This window comes from Danio rerio, chromosome 25, assembly GCF_049306965.1.
Source record: "Danio rerio strain Tuebingen ecotype United States chromosome 25, GRCz12tu, whole genome shotgun sequence".
Lineage (NCBI taxonomy): Eukaryota > Metazoa > Chordata > Actinopteri > Cypriniformes > Danionidae > Danio > Danio rerio.
The window spans coordinates 38,360,001-38,378,403 of record NC_133200.1 but is presented as its reverse complement, the minus strand read 5'-3'; the positions used below and the strand labels follow the sequence as shown (position 1 = coordinate 38,378,403).

The 18,403-nt window shown below is 34.8% G+C and overlaps 1 protein-coding gene and 1 long non-coding RNA gene across 10 annotated transcripts in view; one reads left to right on the top strand and one right to left on the bottom strand.

The window, feature by feature from the left end:
* Positions 1–18,403, bottom strand: part of cpne8 (copine VIII) — a 100,267-nt gene that overhangs the window by 80,961 nt on the left and 903 nt on the right. The window contains exon 1 of one of the 5 annotated variants that reach the window (XM_073943416.1): positions 3,307–3,368. The exons of the other annotated variants lie outside the window; for them this stretch is intronic. The gene's annotated coding sequence lies outside the window, so the exon portion shown is untranslated. Of the gene's footprint in view, positions 1–3,306; positions 3,369–18,403 lie in introns of those variants that run through there. 5 annotated transcript variants of the gene reach the window in all.
* Positions 3,000–10,582, top strand: LOC101885762 (uncharacterized). 5 transcript variants are annotated; one of them, XR_012400540.1, is made up of 14 exons: positions 3,000–3,077; positions 3,357–3,493; positions 4,689–4,722; positions 4,880–4,909; positions 5,001–5,070; positions 5,395–5,424; positions 5,521–5,590; positions 5,676–5,703; positions 5,911–5,940; positions 6,048–6,117; positions 6,474–6,518; positions 7,500–7,630; positions 7,709–7,840; positions 10,306–10,582. It is a non-coding gene; the product is annotated as an uncharacterized lncRNA (long non-coding RNA). The 5 variants fall into 5 exon arrangements; XR_011008805.2 differs by having other exon boundaries at positions 7,497–7,630; XR_012400541.1 differs by lacking the exons at positions 3,000–3,077; positions 4,880–4,909 and having other exon boundaries at positions 3,422–3,493; positions 7,497–7,630.

The following is an 18,403-nucleotide window of genomic DNA, read 5'->3' as shown; positions in this document are numbered from 1 at the left end:
GTTACCTAGTGGTCTCCCATCCAGGTACTGACCAGGCTCAGCCCTGCTTAGCTTCAGTGAGTAACCGGTCTTGGGCTGCAGGGTGATATTGCTGTATCCTCCTGTTATTGTTGTTGTCTTAAACTACAGTAGCACCACTTGATTACTTTGATAACAGTAGAATACTGCACATTCCTAATATAAACATAAACGTTTTAAAATGACCCACTATGCAGTGCATATTACAGTAATGAACTCTAAAGAAAATATGTGATACTTTAATAGTAAATTACTGTAAAATCGTGGCAGTCTTAAAGTTTATTCATTTATTCTCTTTTCGGCTAAAGCCTGATTTATACTTTCCGGCGTCAAGTGATCGGCATGACCCACGGTGCATGCAATGCGAGTAGGCGAGCATTTATTCTTCTGTGCGCTGTTTCTGTTGCTCTGCATTAACACTTCTGAAACGCTAGCTGGCAGTAGGTGTTTATGTTCCTCTGTGTCGAGTTTCTTTACTGGTGTTTTGTTTTTTCTGAACGCTTCCTTAATGTACAAGTTGCTCAAACTGGCTCATTTTGAGGCAGGAACCAGCAGACGTGCAACAACTTTAATCATGTGGTAAACACAAACAGTCCCCATCTGGAGCTCTTCACAGGACTCCACACTTGTAAACAATTGCTGCATCGGGCTCGTGGTGCTCTCACTTCCATACTCCCACACTCGTCAGCGCTACCAAGCCGACCAATCACAGAGCTTGCGCTACACGTCGTTGCAACATGTAGTTACATTTTTTGAGAGGTGCACGTCAGCGACGCCAACGGCATCAGCGAGGGCTATGCGTCCACTCATAGGCTGCGCCGTAGCATACACATGCAATTGATGCAGAAGTATAAATTAGCTTTAAGTCCATTTATTAATTTAGGGTCGCCGACTCGCCACAGCAGAATGAACTACCAACTTATCTAGCATACGTATTACGCAGCGGATGCACTTCCAGCTGCAACCCATTACTGGGAAACAACCATACACACTCATTCACACACATACACTATGGACAATTTAGCTTGCCCAATTCATCACCGCATGTGTTTGGACTTGCGGGGGAAACCGGAGCACCCGGAGGAAACCCACGCCAACACAGAAAGAACATGCAAACTCCACACAGAAACTCCAACCGACCCAGCCAAGGCTCGAACCAGCGACCTTCTTGCTGTGCAGCCTATTAATGTTTGTATGTTAAAAAAAAATCTAAATATTAAAATGTTCAAGGATTTAAGATGCTGATGACCGTTAAACGCTTGTGTAAAGGGTCCATTTTGATTTATTTTAACCCTCAGATATCCAAATAGTCACATCTCACCTAAATATTGTCCTTTTCCTAACAAACCATGCATCAATGGAAAGCTTATTCAGCTTTATTTATTCAGCTTTCAGATGACGTATAAATCTCAGATTCCCATGACTGACTCTTATGAATGTGTTTGTGTTGCAGGGTCTACTGTAGATCTATACGCCTCTACAATGGCCAATTAAGTATAGTTGCATCGTCCACAGTTTCGAGGCAATCCGTCTTGCACACACAACATGAACAGCAGATGCGAGGGGAAAATAAAACAAGATTACACAAGGTTATTAAAATCTCTCTGCTACAGTACGCCTGGAGAAACAGAGCAGGAGATACTGTCCGGGGTTGTTGTGGACAGTATTATCAGATCGTTAATTATCTGAAATGGATCATCTGAAAATACTGGTATATGTAACTATAAAACGTGTCACAAACACATGTTAAAATTTTACCCATGTGAGTTATGTAATTAATTGGTTGTTTAATTAAACAACAGCTGATCATTTGTGGAAAATGACCTCATCCTAATTATAATACACCTTATTTAAATTTGACAGATTTTCTTTTCTTCATTAACGTGATTAAAGTAGAAATGTGCAAACAAAGTCAATGGCATAGTTCACCGAGAAGCCACACAAGCATCTGGCATTATCGCAGAAGGATTATTTTGGATTTCATTAATTGGGTGATTAAGCGTTTCCAGCACATTGTAAAAGATCTAAAATGTTGTTTTGCTCATTTCTAAAACCCCTCAGCCATCAGCTCATCATCACAGTCCTTCAGTGTTATTATTCTTCCAATATTATTCACTCCAAAACTGTCTTGAGCATCTGTCTGCGCTCCCAAAGAGCATCTCACACCTCCAAAAGCACCGCGTTCATTGTGTTTCGTCTTCGTCTTCTGAGACGCACAAATCATTTATTAAAGAAAAAAAAAAAACACAGTGACTTCTCCTACTAGACTAAACTACAATGTAAAACCCAAAAAGTTAAGGTAACTCAAACACTAATCCTATTGAGTACTGTGAACTTACTCCATTTGAGTAAATGAAGCAATTTGAGCACAGTAAAAGCCAATAAATGAAGAGAACTCAAATCAACTGAGTACTGTCAAACTCAATGAGTTTAGGCAACACAAACCGTTTGAGGAAACCGATTGCAACAAACCATTTGAGGTAAAAAACTAATCTATATGAGGACTGTGAACTTAATACATTTGAGTTATGAGAAAGTCTTAAGTAATTAAGAAAGTCTTCCCTCTGATTTATATTTGGTGTTCAATAAGAAAGCGCAGCTTTTTACTAATAATGTCTTATTGCTCATCGTCATACATTAAAATAAGAACAGCTGAGCGGGACTCTGCAAAATAAACCTGAAACACTGACTAATGTGAGGAGAGTTTACTCGCAAGTGACTTGTTTTAGCTCTTTTTGTCCTTTTAGAAGCTTTGCCGTGTGAAAGCGAACTGCACCAAGAACAAAAATAAACACTGTAATAATTTCAATCCCTGTTTTGGAACAAGAGAATCGATCCACAGGTGTGAATGCACCCTGAGACTAAGACTTACACTGTAAAAAAAATCTGTAAAATAACAGTTAAATGACTGTATATTTTAACAGATTTTTTCCGTATACACGTATTACGGGTGTTTTTCCGTTTATATACATTTTCGAATTGCATTGTGGGAAGGGGATCGCAGCTCAGACAGCGTTTGATGGACACCGGGACATATTTCTTCCTCTGTTTTTTCCCTGGTAAGTACGATTAATAAAACATATAACAATATTTTAGTTAAAAGACTGCTTTATTACCTTTTTATCGTTATTTAAAATGATTTTGTCTTGTATGAAGTGCCCATGGAAAGTACAGCAGTGAATTACGTTAATTATTGTTAATAAGATCAGACTTTATTTCATTAAGATCAAACTGAGCTATGAGTGGTTAAATGTAATTTAAACAAGCATTTACCTAATGATTTTTTACCTTTTTATGCGTTTTCCTCATCAGTAAATATGGTATCTGTTCATTTACAGTTGTTTGTCCGTATTTTTCTAAACTGCCGTGCGCGGGAAGTGACGTGACGTCCCAATCACCCACTCACTCCCTCTGCACCTGCGTGAGTCTGACTGGATTAACGGTAAACGTCAGCTTGTCTGTGAGAGTGTGAAAGGTATGTTAATTATTTAATAGAAATATAAATGTTTTCTTTGTACAGTGCATTGAACAAGGGATAGCATTCAAAGTTTGTGACACTGTGTAGTTTGGTTGATATACGTTACCTTTAATGAACACTAACGTCAACGTGTTTCAAACGCTCGTAACACCTGACCGTCTGTGTTTGTTTGCATATTAATAACTAATTTCATATTTTACTGACGTTATCAAATGTTAGCTTTAGTTTGACCGACGTATTAAGGCTGTGTGACCGAGTTTCAGTGGAAAAGCTTTGCTGGTTTTTAAGTAACGTTAAGTTATAAGTTAGACTCGCGTGAATTGGAGGCATTTGTAACTCGGTATGAGGGGAAATACACACTCGTTAAGTTATTATTAGTGGTGGGCCGTTATCAGCATTAACGTGCTGCGTTAACGCGAGACTTATCGCGCGATAAAAAATATATATCGCCGTTAATCTATTCTCAACGTTGGGTTGGGAGCTGCAGCTCATGGGTGACTTTCATACTTTGACATTTTAGCGCGGATGTATACCTGACAGGTGAGCCGTCTGACAAACAAGTGCCCTTCTGAATCAAATCAGCAGGATGCCTGACTTTAACTGCAGTTCGGCAGTTTCACTTTAACTCATGAACATTTCATTCATCCCGCGTGACAAACTGGGGTAATAGACGCAAATAAGAAGCAAGAACCGATGAGAATGTTATGGAATTTAATAACGCTCGCCAAATGGAACGAAAAAAAAAACTTCCGCATTTCGCGACGTGTGTTTGTGTGTACAGAGATAACAGAGTGATACAGTAAGTGTGTGACATTTAAAAGTCGGCCTCAAATAGCCTACAACGTGTACCTTAAAGCACACAATTAAATGTTTGTTGTAGTCGAGTTGAACTGTCATTGATATTTATTTATTCACTTTTAAGAACCTCAAGGGCAGCTAATATGAAGATATAAAGATGAGTTGTTCTTCCACAGTCTTAAAATTCTTCAAACTAATTGTCAGTTCGATTCATTATAGCAAATAATACTTTCTTTACTATTAGGAGATCAGGAGTTTTATTTGAATGAAACCTTGATAATAGAGTGAACTACACATGATGTTATCGCAAATAAAATCTTTTTATGTAGATTTTGAGTCAGTTTTTTTTTTGCACATATAAGGTTCACTGATATTTTGCTTTGTTGACTTTCAGGTTCTTTCATTTTGGTTATAAGTACATGTTACAGGTAAATTCTTAGATTCAATCCAAACTGAATTTGAATTAATACAGACAAATAAAATAAAATACACCTGGGATTTTAAATGTTTTAATTTTTTTTATTATTCACAACGTTTGTGAAGTCTAAATGTAGACTGTCTGAATGAGTGTTATTTTTGTTGTAGGTGTGTTGGTGTAAAAATTGATGCTGACTGGTTAGTACTGCATTTTTAACCATAACAATAATGATTTATATTTAGCATTGCATCTATTGTCATTTTACCAAGAATGTGTTTGCTCTTTCAGAACTCAGGCAGTTGTGCTGGACCTTCTGTACTTTATACAGGAGATGACAGTAAACTTTCAAGTTTAAGAGGTAAAATGTTCAGGGTTTTTCTGTTTGATTTTGAGTGTTTTGTAGATATAATGTTCACTGATATATGATATAAGATTTGCTTTATGTTTATGTTGTCATTTTGGTTATAAGTACAAGGTACAGGTACATTTTCACAGCAATCTAAATTAAAATCTTAAATCTTACATTCAATCCAAACTGAATTTAAATGAATATGGACAAATTAAATGAAATACACCTGGGATTTTAAATGTTTTCATTTTTTTGTTATTTACAAAGTTTAAAGTTTAAAAGTAGACTACCTGCTGCATGTTTCAAACTGAATGAGTGTTATTTTTGTTGTAGGTGTGTTGGTGTAAAAAGTGATGCTGACTGGTCAGTACTGCATTTTTTAACCAAAAAAATAAACAATGATTTATATTTAGCATTGCATCTATTGTAACTTTACCAAGAATGTGTTTGCTCTTTCAGAACTCATGCAGTTGTGTTGGACCCTCTGTACCTTATACAGAAGATGACGGTAAACTTTGAAGTTTAAGAGGTAAAATGTTCAGCGTTTTTTCTGTTTGGTTTTAAGTGTTTTGTACATATAAGGTTCACTGATATTTTGCTTTGTTGACTTCCAGGTTCTGTAATTTTGGTTATAAGTACAAGGTACAGGTACATTTTCACAGCAATCTAAATAAAAATATTAAATCTTACGTTCAATCCAAACTAAATTTGAATTGATATAGACAAATGAAATAAAATACAGCTGGGGTTTTAAATGTTTTCATTTTTTCATTATTCACAAAGTATGTAAAGTATAAAAGTAGACTACGTTGCATGTTTCAAACTGAATGAGTGTTATTTTTGTTGTAGGTGTGTTGGTGTAAAAATTGATGCTGACTGGTCAGTACTGCATTTTTATAAATAATACAAAAAATAAAAATAAAAAATGATTTATATTTAGCATTGCATCTATTGTCATTTTACCAAGAATGTGTTTGCTCTTTCAGAACTCGGGCAGTTGTGCTGGACCATCTGTACTTAGTACAAGGGATGACAGTAAACTTTCAAGCTTAAAAGGTAAAATGGTCAGGGTTTTTTTTTTTATATTGATGCTTTTATTTTTATTATTTGGCAAAACCAATTTCTTGTACCTATATTTTTACTAAGTGTTTACATGAACACATTTTGCTTCAGTAATTTAGAATTTTGTTAACATGTATTCAAACTAAAAAGTACTGGGTTGATGTGGGTGTTTTATCTGGGTTTTTTAAGCTGCTACTGTAATCTGTTAAATAAACCAAGCAGTTATTTATTATTATTATTTATTTTTGCATCATTTGAAATGTTACAAGTTCTTTATTTTGGTAATGTCTGCTTAAAGTGATAAGGAAATAACTGGTCCACTGCTGAATCTCTTTTCTTTTCTCTCTTAGCCACCTGATGATGAGAGAGACAATTTCAATGTGGGCATCTTGATGGTGAGCCAGGCCTTCATGCTAATTTTGTGACCGTTTAATCTATTTAGCGTCATTGTAATAACATTATTTCAGGATGCAAAACTGGCTAAAAATCAAATTTAAATTTCAACATTAATTGTATGATAGTGTGGTTGATTTAACATTTTATTTAATGTTGGGTTCATTGTAAAAAAAAAAAAAAGATTTAATTTTGGTTGAATAAATGCTGATTTTGGGACAGTTTTGTCTATTTATCATTATAGAATTACCATTATTTCAGGGTAGAAAACTGCCTAAAAATCAGTGGTGACTTTTTAACGTTGTTTCAATGATAGTTTGATTGATGTTTTAACATTTATTCGATGTTAATTTAACGTAGGTTTGCTCTCTGGGTAAGAACTAACTTAAAAAATGCAAAAAACTTACAGTATGTATGTGCCACTTGACTTTTGTATCACATGTTATTAGCATGTTATGGAATTTAACCATGGCAAATAAGTGAGAGGAGATGGAAAGCTATGATGTCTACACGTTTTCCTGAAACATTTTCAAGGTCAATTCTTTCTTGTATAAAGATAGTGGAAAAGAAAGAAATGTAAAACAAAATGGTTTGTCATTTTTTTAAATTTTGTTTTCTTTCCTTTATTGTTTTTTTTTTTGCCTTATTTTTGTTCTTGCACTATAATTATTTCTTGTAATATTTGATTAAGTAAATATATTTTAATTTCTTTTAAATTATGTAGCAGACATGTATTTGAATAATTTTACATAATAATTATAATATTTATAATATTATTTATAATATTAATAATTTAACATATAGGTGTGCATATATGTACCCATATATGTACATGTAATATAGGAAAACAGCCAATTTTATATTTGTCACATATTTCAAAAACCTAAATCAAAACCTATATTAAACCATATGTTTATATAGGTTCTTTCCATGTGGACGTGTACCAGACCCAACACACAACTCACTTTTCTTTTTTTCAGAAGAAGAGTCCACAGTCACAATAACAAGATCATTGGGCTGTCCCCTAATTGTGGTGAGCTACATGTTTAGTCTCTTATGTGCTAAACATTATGTAGCCTAAGGAAGCAGCCCTGACTCTGGAGTTTATATGAAGGTCTGTTTTTACATTTTTAAGTTTATTTCATTTTTATAAGACAAGTAAGGTGATACATGTTTGTTGTATCTACAACAGGAGCATGCTGAGTAACTATCCAGAATGTAGGTCCAAAGCAGAAAAAAGAGCACCAAGCAGAAACATACCATCTAAACTCCTTCGATTCCTGTCAGACCAGAAAGACTTTCAGAATCCTTGGAAGATTTAAAGGTAATTAAGCACACCAGTAATACTTTATAATAACTAAACACTATTGATTAATTTATTAAGCATTAGCAAAAAGTTCTGTTAAGCATTAACTCTACATTAATAGACCTTAGTATACAGTTTATAACTACAGCTGCAAATGCTGTAATCTTGACTTATAAGCACATCTATAATGTGCTTAATGATTTTGTTTTTATATTTTGTTAATGATTAATTTTTCATTACTAAATTTAGTATAGCATTATTTACAAACCAGTGATTTAAGAATAGTTGGTGTATTTTTTTTCTAATCATTCAGAATGTGTAAGTAAATGGTTAATAAACTATTCAAACTAACATTTATATATCTTATTATTCAGGCATATAGTAATAGTTGGGCAGCACAGTAGCTAGCACTGTTGCCTCACAGCAAGTAGAGCTCCGGGTGCTTAGGTTTCCCCCACAGTCCAAAGACATAAGCTATAGGGAAATTGATTAACTAAATTGGCTGTAGTGTATGAGTGTGTTTGTAAATAAGTGTGTATGGGTGTTTTCAAGGGCGTACTCATGCTATGCACAGTTGCCTTGAAACTGGAAGCGTGATTGTCTCCCCGACGACCTGCACTCACATTTCATTCGAGCCTGAGCATGCTTACATCATCAATAATGCACTGTTCAGTTTAACAAGTGCTCTCACTCAGCACAGTGGAGATTTCTTTATATTGTTATATCGTTTTAGTTGTTCAATATGCAGTGACACGCAGTCAAATATTTCGCCGAACAGATCAGCCACTTTTGACGCTCATAAACAATCAAAGTCAACGTGCTGCAGGTACTAGGAGGTTTGCTAAAGGTGCAGCTGTTGTGCAGTGAGGGGTTTGTGTCTTTAATCTATGACAGTTTGCAAGGGACTTTGATTTGGATAAATTAATCACTATTACTGTTCAATGAACGCAAACCCCTTACTGCACCACAGCTGCGCCTTTAGCAAACCTCCTATTCCTGCAGCACAAGGAATTTATGATTGTTTATTAACATCAAAAGTGGCTGATCTGTTCGGCGAAATATTTGACAGCGTGTTACTGCATCCCAAATGACTAAAACAATATAACTAAAGAATTCTCCTCCGTGCTGAGAGCACTTCCTAAACTAAACAGCGCATCATCGATGATGTAAGAGTGCTCAGGCTCGAATGCAATGTGAGTGTGGGACGTCAGGGGAGACGGGAGGGAAGACAAGAGTGCTTCGGCCTGGTTTAAGGCAACTATACATAGTGTGAGTACACACTAAGCTGAAGGAAAATACATGAATGAATTGTAATAGTTATATTTGTAAATAAAATACAAAAAATAAGTATATAAAGTATATACAATATTTATTTTAATAAGTGCTTTTGTTTACTTCATCCAGTTTTGTAGCCTAAAGTGAGGATTGTTTATGCTTTGTAAATCCCCTTATAAATCACAATTAAAGATTCAGTTATATTCTAAAAATGAAATTCATTTTATTGTATTAAATGAAAAATAAATCTTATCTAAAATAAAATTACTGTACAGTTTAACATAGCTAAATAACACTGAAATGTTGCATCGTAATATCATTAAATTATTTTAGTGTTGTTTTATCCAGTTTTATGTTATATTTTGGCACTCCAGCTATTCAGCAAGGTTTCATATTTACAGTAATTACATTTTTTAGATAAGACTGTTTAGATAAGAATGTTCATTTGATACTGAGCCTTTAACTGTCGTTTATAAGGATTTATAAATCATAAATAATCCTCACAGATTAGGCCACAACTGGAAGAAGTTTTGTAAATAATGCAATATTAAATATAATATTTTATATATATATATATATATATATATATATATATATATATATATATATATATATATATATAAATAGTAATGTAAAATCAATCATTAAAGTTTGATAACACAATTATTAAACTGTAGCTGTAGCAAATTTTGCAGCTGTATTTATAACCGACTGCTAACATCTATTAATTTAGAGTCAATGCTTAACAGAAAATGAATTCACTATTTGCTAATGCTTCATAAATGAATCATAGCCTGTAGTTATTATAGTGTTACCAGCATAGTTTGTTTATATTACTGTTTCTCTCTTGCATTATTGTTCCGAATATTGTCAAAAGTACCTACACTTTATTTTGAAAAACCTTAAAGTGATTTTTCACCCAAAACTGAATAATTGATAATTCATAATTTACTCACTCTTGGCATTTTAAACCTGTATGACTTTGTTTCCTCTGCAAAACACAAAATATCATATTTTAAAGAATGTTGCTCCTATTTCTCCTACTTTGTTCTGTGGAAGTATGTCAGCCAGACAGGCTTGAAATTACAAGAGTGAGACAAGAAGATGATGATAAAACTTCCATTTGTGTAAACTATTGACATGCAAGGAATCACCCCAGTTGTAAGTGAAATGTCCTTAGTAATGTTTTTTTTTTTTTTTTTTAACAGCCATTGAAGTATCAGTATTGGAGCGGAAGAAGACCCAGTTGTATCGTCTGTTTCCTGCCATCTTGCAGTTTAACCTGGTTTCTTAATGTAAAGTACTTGTAATTTGCCCACTTGTCCTCAATTATCTTAAAGCTAACATTTAAAACTAATTTGCTATGAGATTATTTGCCAAGACCTCTCACTGTGTGATTCACATGTCAATATGTATTATTGTGTGTATAACTAGCTATTTGGAATTCAAATGATTTGTATTCATTAAAGAATCTGTTTTAATTGCAAAGTTGTTTTTGTACTAATTGTAAGTTCACAGTTAACAAACTATTTACTGCTTCTTTACACATACAGTATAGAATAAATGTTTTTTTTTACTATGGTAAACCATTAATAGTGTATTTCCCATATGTATATGTTTATCCTTACCAACTGCCATTTCTATGCTGCTTGAAGAGCATTAAATTAGTAAAATAATAATTTTTTTACAGTATGTATCCCATTAAAACAAAGAATCTGTTCATTTTTTCACTGTGTATATATACTATTAAAAACCAAAAAAAGTCCTCTTTTTACAGTAGGTATACTATTAAAACACAGAATCTGTCTTTTTTTACAGTAGGTATACTATTAAAACACAGAATCTGTTTGTTTTTTTACAATAGGTATACTATTAAAACACAAAATATTTCCGCTTTTTTACTGTTGGTATACCCTTAAAAACACAGAAAATAACCGTTTTTTTATATAGAAAACCCTTAAATTACTATAAAATGTTTCGTTATTTTACAGTAGTTTAACCGTCAAAAAACGGATATTTTGTAGTTTTTTTTAATGTGGACACACTGTCAATTAACAGAAGTTTTCCGTTTTTAATTTACGGTAAAATATTTGTGTAATGAGCTGCCAGTACATTTTACCGTTTTTTTACGGAATTTTTTTTTAGAGTGTAGCTAAGACTTTTAGCTCAATAAACTACCAATTAGCTGCTTATTATTAGATATTAAGGTATTAGTTGTGTTTAAGATCAAACTTTTTAAGTGCTAGCACAGTTAATCTTAATAAGCTGAGACAACAAGGCATGGGACGATTACCGCGGTTTGCAAATGTCAAGGTTTTTCAACCGCCAACATTTTCTGCTATTTCCTACGATATATGCAAGACATTTTTTGTTTGTTTTTTTAGGACATCAGTATCTCCAGCAGAAAAGATATCCAAATATGCCATTTTAAATTGTAAAGAAATCTGTGTTTTTAAAAACAAATGAAGACAGCAGAAGTCAAAGATTTATTTAGATTATTTAGCCTGACATGTTTACTGCTCAACAATATTACAAATTTTTCCTAAAATAAAATATATTTTGTGAATATATTGTGTTCAAAGAGAAAAAAAGTTTTAGTTTTTACCCAGACATTAAAAAAGAAAATATTTTCACAATATATTCACAAAAACCGTCAAGCTGTTATTTTATCCAAAGTTTTCATACCGTCAGAATCTTATACGAGTCCATGTCTAGAGACAACACACAATATTTAAGGTTTTTTGGGGGAAAACTGAATTGTTTCAAGTTCAATCTACTTAAATTTATAAAAACTAGTAAGTTATTTTAATTCTTCAGGTTCCCCAAACAAATCTTTGAAGTCAAAATTATTCGCCCACCTGTGATTTTATTTATTTATTTATTTTATTTTTTATTTATTTATTTTTTATTTTTCCAATATTTCCCAAATGATGTTTAACAGATTCTGGACATTTTCACAGCATTTCCTATAATATTTTTTCTTCTGGAGAACATATTTTATTTTGGCGAAAATGAAAGCAGTTCAAATTTTTATTTAACTAATTTATGGTCAATATGACTTGCCTAATTACCCTAACTTGTCTAATTAACCTAGTGAAGCCTTTAAATGTCACTTTAAGCTGAATCTTAATAGATAAGAATAATAAGAATAAGAATAAGAATATCCAGTCAAATATGTGCTGTCATCACAGCAAAGATAAAATGAAAAAGTTAATAGAGATGAGTCTTTAAACTATTATAAATAGAGTGTGTTGAACTAAATCTGCCCTCCATTAAACAAAAATCAGGGGGAAATATACAGAAGGGTGAATAATTCTGACTTCAACTGTGTATGACTCAAAGTTTTAGTCTTGTGCTCCACTCATAACCACTGTAAATAATGCTGATTACACAATTGACCAAAACATTCGCGATCATGATTTGTTTGGTCCACAGTTTCTCCAGGTCTACCTTCTCCACACGGCAGATGCATGTGCCACCGGAGATCAGCCGAGTCGGCCATTACAGCCGCCCCGAAGTGGAGGAAAAGCTCCTCATCAAACATTTACGCCGGCGTTTTCTTCCCACACAAAACAGCACATTCCCATTTCAGCTCCCAGCACACGCGCTCATAAACACAGCCGACACGCGCTGTCCTCTCATCAGTTTAATTAATGTTTATCCCCGATCGTCTTCCGGAGCCGCTCCGCATTCATATTTAGAACATGATGGTGAAACACAGAGGAATAATTCATGAGGAGTGTAATTAAAGTGTGATAAAGTTTAGCGGCACTAATGAGGACGAGCCCACCGGGAGGCTTGAAACGTAAAGTCCACGGTAAACACTGCATTGACCAGCAAATCAAGCCATCGGGATTGACGGTATTGATAACAGATGGAACCGATATTGAAGCTAAAGGTGCTGTATGTACGTTTTTGACTCGTCTAAAGGATGAAAATACCATAATATGTTCGCAGATATTTCAAGAGTTCACACTTAGCTGATGATTGACAAATAAAGCTTGTTTGGCGTGCTGTCCCGGAAAAGAGCTCTGAGCTTATAAGATCCTCGAGCCCTGGGCTCCCTCCTGTTGCAAGGCGAGAGGGGAGTTTGAGCTCAGGTAGATCTCAGGATGACTCCCCCTCCTGCTTATTGTAGCTAAGTGTCAGATATGGATGCTATAGGTGTACTCAGAGTTTGGTTACAATATTTTGGATTAATTGTTTAGAGTGCTTGTTTTTGAACTGTGAGAGGAAACTCGGAGAAAACCCGGGGAGAACGAGCAAACTCCGCACAGAAATGTCGCCTGGTTTTGAAAAGAATTAAACCAGGGGCATTCTTGCTGTGAGGCAACAGCGCTAATCACTGGCCACCGTGTTGCCCGTTTGAAAGGAGGGAAGTAGGGCTGGGTGGGGGGTTTCTTTAAGATGAAGATATTGAGATGAGAAAAGTCTGGTTATTTATAGTGGGTTAAGGATCGTCTGATAGGATAATTAGTCATTAGCTAAAGTTGGAACAGATGTGAACAATCATAAGCACGTGATCCTCTCGAAAATTGTTTATAAATAAACTTCATTCAAGAAACATGACAAGTTAACATTCTTGCTCATCTGTAAAACAATGCTGAAGTCAGAAATTCTGCTTTGAACGTGTGTGTTATGTGCCGGAACGGCTGTCTTTGTTTGGTCATTTAACCCGCCCAATGCCACTCTAGCCAATTATATTTCAGCACGCCGGGTTGCCTTGTTGGAAAACCACGAATTCCATTCAGTCATTCAGAAAGGCTCTCAAAGCATGCGCTCATGACCAAAATGTGACCTCCGTTGGACAGTAGCAGAGTCCCAAATGAGACGCAGATTCAGAGTTCCACATGAGGTTATTAATTAGCAAATAATGTAAACATTAGGTGAGCAGGTCACATTGTGACCCCGTGCCCTAACAACATGCATGTTGCACGATCACCTCACAGCAATAAGATTACTGGTTCGAACCTCGGCTGAGTCAGTTGGCATTTCTGTGCGGAGTTTGCATGTTCTCCTCATGTTGGCGTGGGTTTCCTCCGGGTGCTCCGGTTTCCCCCACAGTGCAAACACATGCGCTGTAGGGGAATTGAATAAGCTAAATTGGCCGTATAGTATGTGTGTGAAAGAGTGTGAATGGGTGTTTCTCAGTGTTGGGTTGCAGCTGGTAGGGCACCTGCTGTGTAAAACATATGCTGGATAAGTTGGCGGTTCATTCTGCTGTGGCGACCCCTGATTAATAAAAGGACTGAGCTGAACAGAAAATGAATGAATGAAATACTAAAAACTAAAAACATTTCTTTGTAATATTAGAGTAAAAATAAAGAATGCAACAATTTAAGCCACTTCATTTTATTTTATTTTATACTAAAAACTACATATGTTGCCAAACTAATTACTGATTTTTTTTGCTTGTATTTTTTTTATTTCAGAGCTTATAAAATTATTCATCAATTATTAACTTCATGTATATTTCACAAAAAAGATTCAGTTCAACATAACATTTTACAGTGAAACTCCATTCACTGTGCCAAAAACAAAACAAAAGAGAATGATTGGACAAAAAAAACGTCAATGGCACCCTATAATATTGCTGCTAATTATATATAATAACATATTTGATTCATACTTTTGATTCATAATTATTTGTTCAAAATAGTTGCATTAAAATCTCTATAATTCAGTCATTAATTTTTCTTCAGGGGTCATCACAGCAGAATGAACCGCCAACTATTCCACCATATCTTTTACTCAGTGGATACCCTTACAGCTGCAACCCAGTACTGGGAAACATCCACACACTCATTCACACGCACACTCATACACTACGGCCAATTTAGTTCATCAATTCCCCTATAGGCCACGTGTTTAGACTATGGGGGAAACCGGAGCACGCAGAGGAAACCCACTCCAACCCGGGGAGAACATGCAAACTCCACACAGAAATGATAACTGACCCAGCCGGGAGTACTACAACCTTCTAGCTGAGACGACAGTGCTAACCACTGAGCCACCGTGCTGCCCAGTGTACATATTTTGAAAATATACAGTTTTTAGGTACATTTTAATATATTTTTACCTCAAAGTTAACAGTCTGCACAGCTGCAATTATCCATTTTCTATTAAATGTGTTTACTTTATTCAGTGTGTCATTTTGAGTGATGTTTTATGCACAGAAACCATGTTTGCTGTTAATCTGTAAACAACACGCGCACACACACACACACACACACACACAGGTGAACAGTGTTTGAGGGCGAGCTTCACATCGACTCATTGACGTGTTTGGTCTGAATGCACTGAAGTGAAAGCCTGAGTGTCGGAGGTCTGCCTGCCTGAAAGAGACGCTTTTTAAAAACCACGACAGGAGAGATTGATTTCAGTTCAGCTGTCAGTCAGAATCAGGAACGCAGGGTTGGTCAGTCAGGAGGAGCAAACCGCCTAACAGCTGAAAACATCTCTACTGACTGGGAATGCATGAGGATATTTGTATTTCACCTGCCGAATAAGACAATATAAGGCAAGGCAAAGCAAGATCATTTCTATTGCACATTTCATACACAGTGGCAATTCAAAGTGCTTTACATAAACAGGAATAAAAGAGACAGATAAATAATAAAATAAAATATAAAAGAGTGAAAAAGAAAAGAAAGATACAATGCGATCTGACGCAGCACAGTGCTCATTCAGTGAAGCCACAGCTAAACAGATCAGTTCAGTCTTCATTTGAATGTACTGTACCTAATGTTGGAGCACGTCTGATCATTTCTGAAAGCTGATTCCAGCAGCAGGGGGCGCTGTTAGCAGCTTAAGGCCGATTCAGCCTGCTTTGACTGAACACGTGGAAGTTTGGAAGGGTGTCCAAACTCGGTCCTGGAGGGCCGGTGTTCTGCATAGTTTAGCTCCAACTTCCTTCAACAAACCTGTCTGGAAGTTTCTAGTTTACCTAGTAAGAGCTTGATTAGCAGGTCCAGGTGTGTTTACTTTGAATTGGTGACGTCAGGCGTTGCCGAACTGCATTGTGAATCTGTCGACGCCACTTCAGTGGCGTTGCTCGCTGCAGAAGTTAGGACTTGCTCAAGTTTTCAAGCGCCGACGGAAGCGTGAGCCAATCAGATCGCTGTTTGCAAATGCATCAGCTCAGACTATAACCGATTGCTGACTGATTTCATTGGCTGACGCTGCTATGACGATCGCATCAGCCCCAACTTCAGACACGCCCTCTGTCAAGTGTTGAAGCCTCATGTGAATGGGGCGTTAGGGTTGGAACTAAGATATGAAGGACGCCGGCCCTCCAGAACCGAGTTTGGGAACCCCTATTATAGTTTATATGATCCTAAAGATCTGAGTGATCTGTTTGTATTCAGTGAGCATATATGTATACTGAGCTCCTAGGCCAGTGATTTATAGACCAGTAATAATACTTTAAAATCTATTTCTGAATGTAACTGGGAGCCAGTGTAGAGACCTGAGGACAGGTGTGATGTTCTCTAATTTTCTGGTTCTGGTTAGAATCCTGACCGCAGCGTTCTGGATGAGCTGCAACTGTCTGACTGTCTTTTTGGGAATGGCGTTCAGTAATCCACTCTGCTGCTGATAAAAGCATGAACAAGTTTCTCTAGGTCCTCAATGGAAACAAAGCATCTAAGTTTTGCACTGTTTTTGAGATGATAGTATGCTGATTTACTAACTGCTTTGACATGACTACTGAAACCCAGATCTTATAATATTAAATTATTAATATATATCTATTTTACAGTACTTTAAAAATACTCAAAAATGTATCTGTCAATGTTTTCAAACTCTTATATTTGATTTAGCAATAGCACACAAGTGCCAATTTCACATCTGTCACATCCATAACGGAGAGATGTCACATCCATAGCAAAGCTTTTCTTTTATAAATACAAAAAAATGTCAAATAAAATAAAATCAATCATGTTTGTTCTAGAGCCAATTCTTCTTCTGATTATCATTGTTTCTTTTGGGTTGTACAGTTTAGTTTACAGACTTTTTTTGTGACGTCCATAACGCATGTTTATTTTCCTCATTTAAAATATAAAAAATGTTTACAGATTGATATTTTTCTGCTCCCATACATGTGTGGTGAGTAGTTTTGGATAATATAAACAGATGTTTCTATATAATGTTAACATATACTTTCTATGTGAATTATGTTTTGAGATTTTACTGCAAACGTCACATTCATAACACTGGGATTGCTTATATATATATATATATATATATATATATATATATATATATATATATATATATATATATATATATATATATATATATATATATACCTTTAATTGTATTAGAAAATAAGGACAATAAAGTGAAAACCATCCAGTAATGCCAGAAGAAAAGATATTTTACACAATTAAAATGTTCAATTTATGTTAAAAACAAGAAGGCAAACATCTTTTATGGTGAAATTTCATGCAAAATATATTTTTAAGCATGAAAACATGAAGGAAATACAGTTACTAATAAATAATTATGTATGAAACTATTGAAAATTCCTGATTTAGCTAATCATTTCTGTCTACAAATGTATGTTTTAACAAGACAATACATATCTATTACGGTAAACTGTCGTTCAAAAATGTTTATAAGTATGAAAACATGTTGAAAATACAGTAAATAAAATATATCCTAATATATATAAAATCCTATAAAGCTTGAAAAAATTATATGTATATATAGATTTTTTTCATGCTTTATATATAAATATATAACTAAAAACTGAATTATCCTGTTAAAAATGTAAGATTATCCTATAATGATAACACATACTTAAATTCTTATATATTTATACATTCTTAAATTATTTTTTTACGTATATTTAATTATTTTTAATACAGCCATTCTTCTAAATATTTAAGTATCATTGCAGTAAATTCCAGTCAGCATCAGCTACATTTCAAAATTGTTTATAAATGCACAAAATTAAAGAGCATCAGACCAATCAGCATTTGATTGCATTCACAAATCATTTTTCCTCTGATGTGAATCTGAATGTCTCCTCTCTGAAAGCCACACACACAATCAAAAGTGGCCCAGAGCTCATTTACAGACAGCAGCTTCCCTCTCTCTGTCAGAAAACACATCTCTCAGGTGTGAATAATGTTGCACCTTAATAATGAAAGATGACCGTGTTTTACATATAAATACACATCCATTGTGTGCTTTGAACAAAAGCCACTGATTCAGATGGAAAGAGCTCAACTCCTGCTATTATGCAACATATAGAGCTGTCTGATGGCATGCCTCATAAATCCAGCACATATGAACACGCAT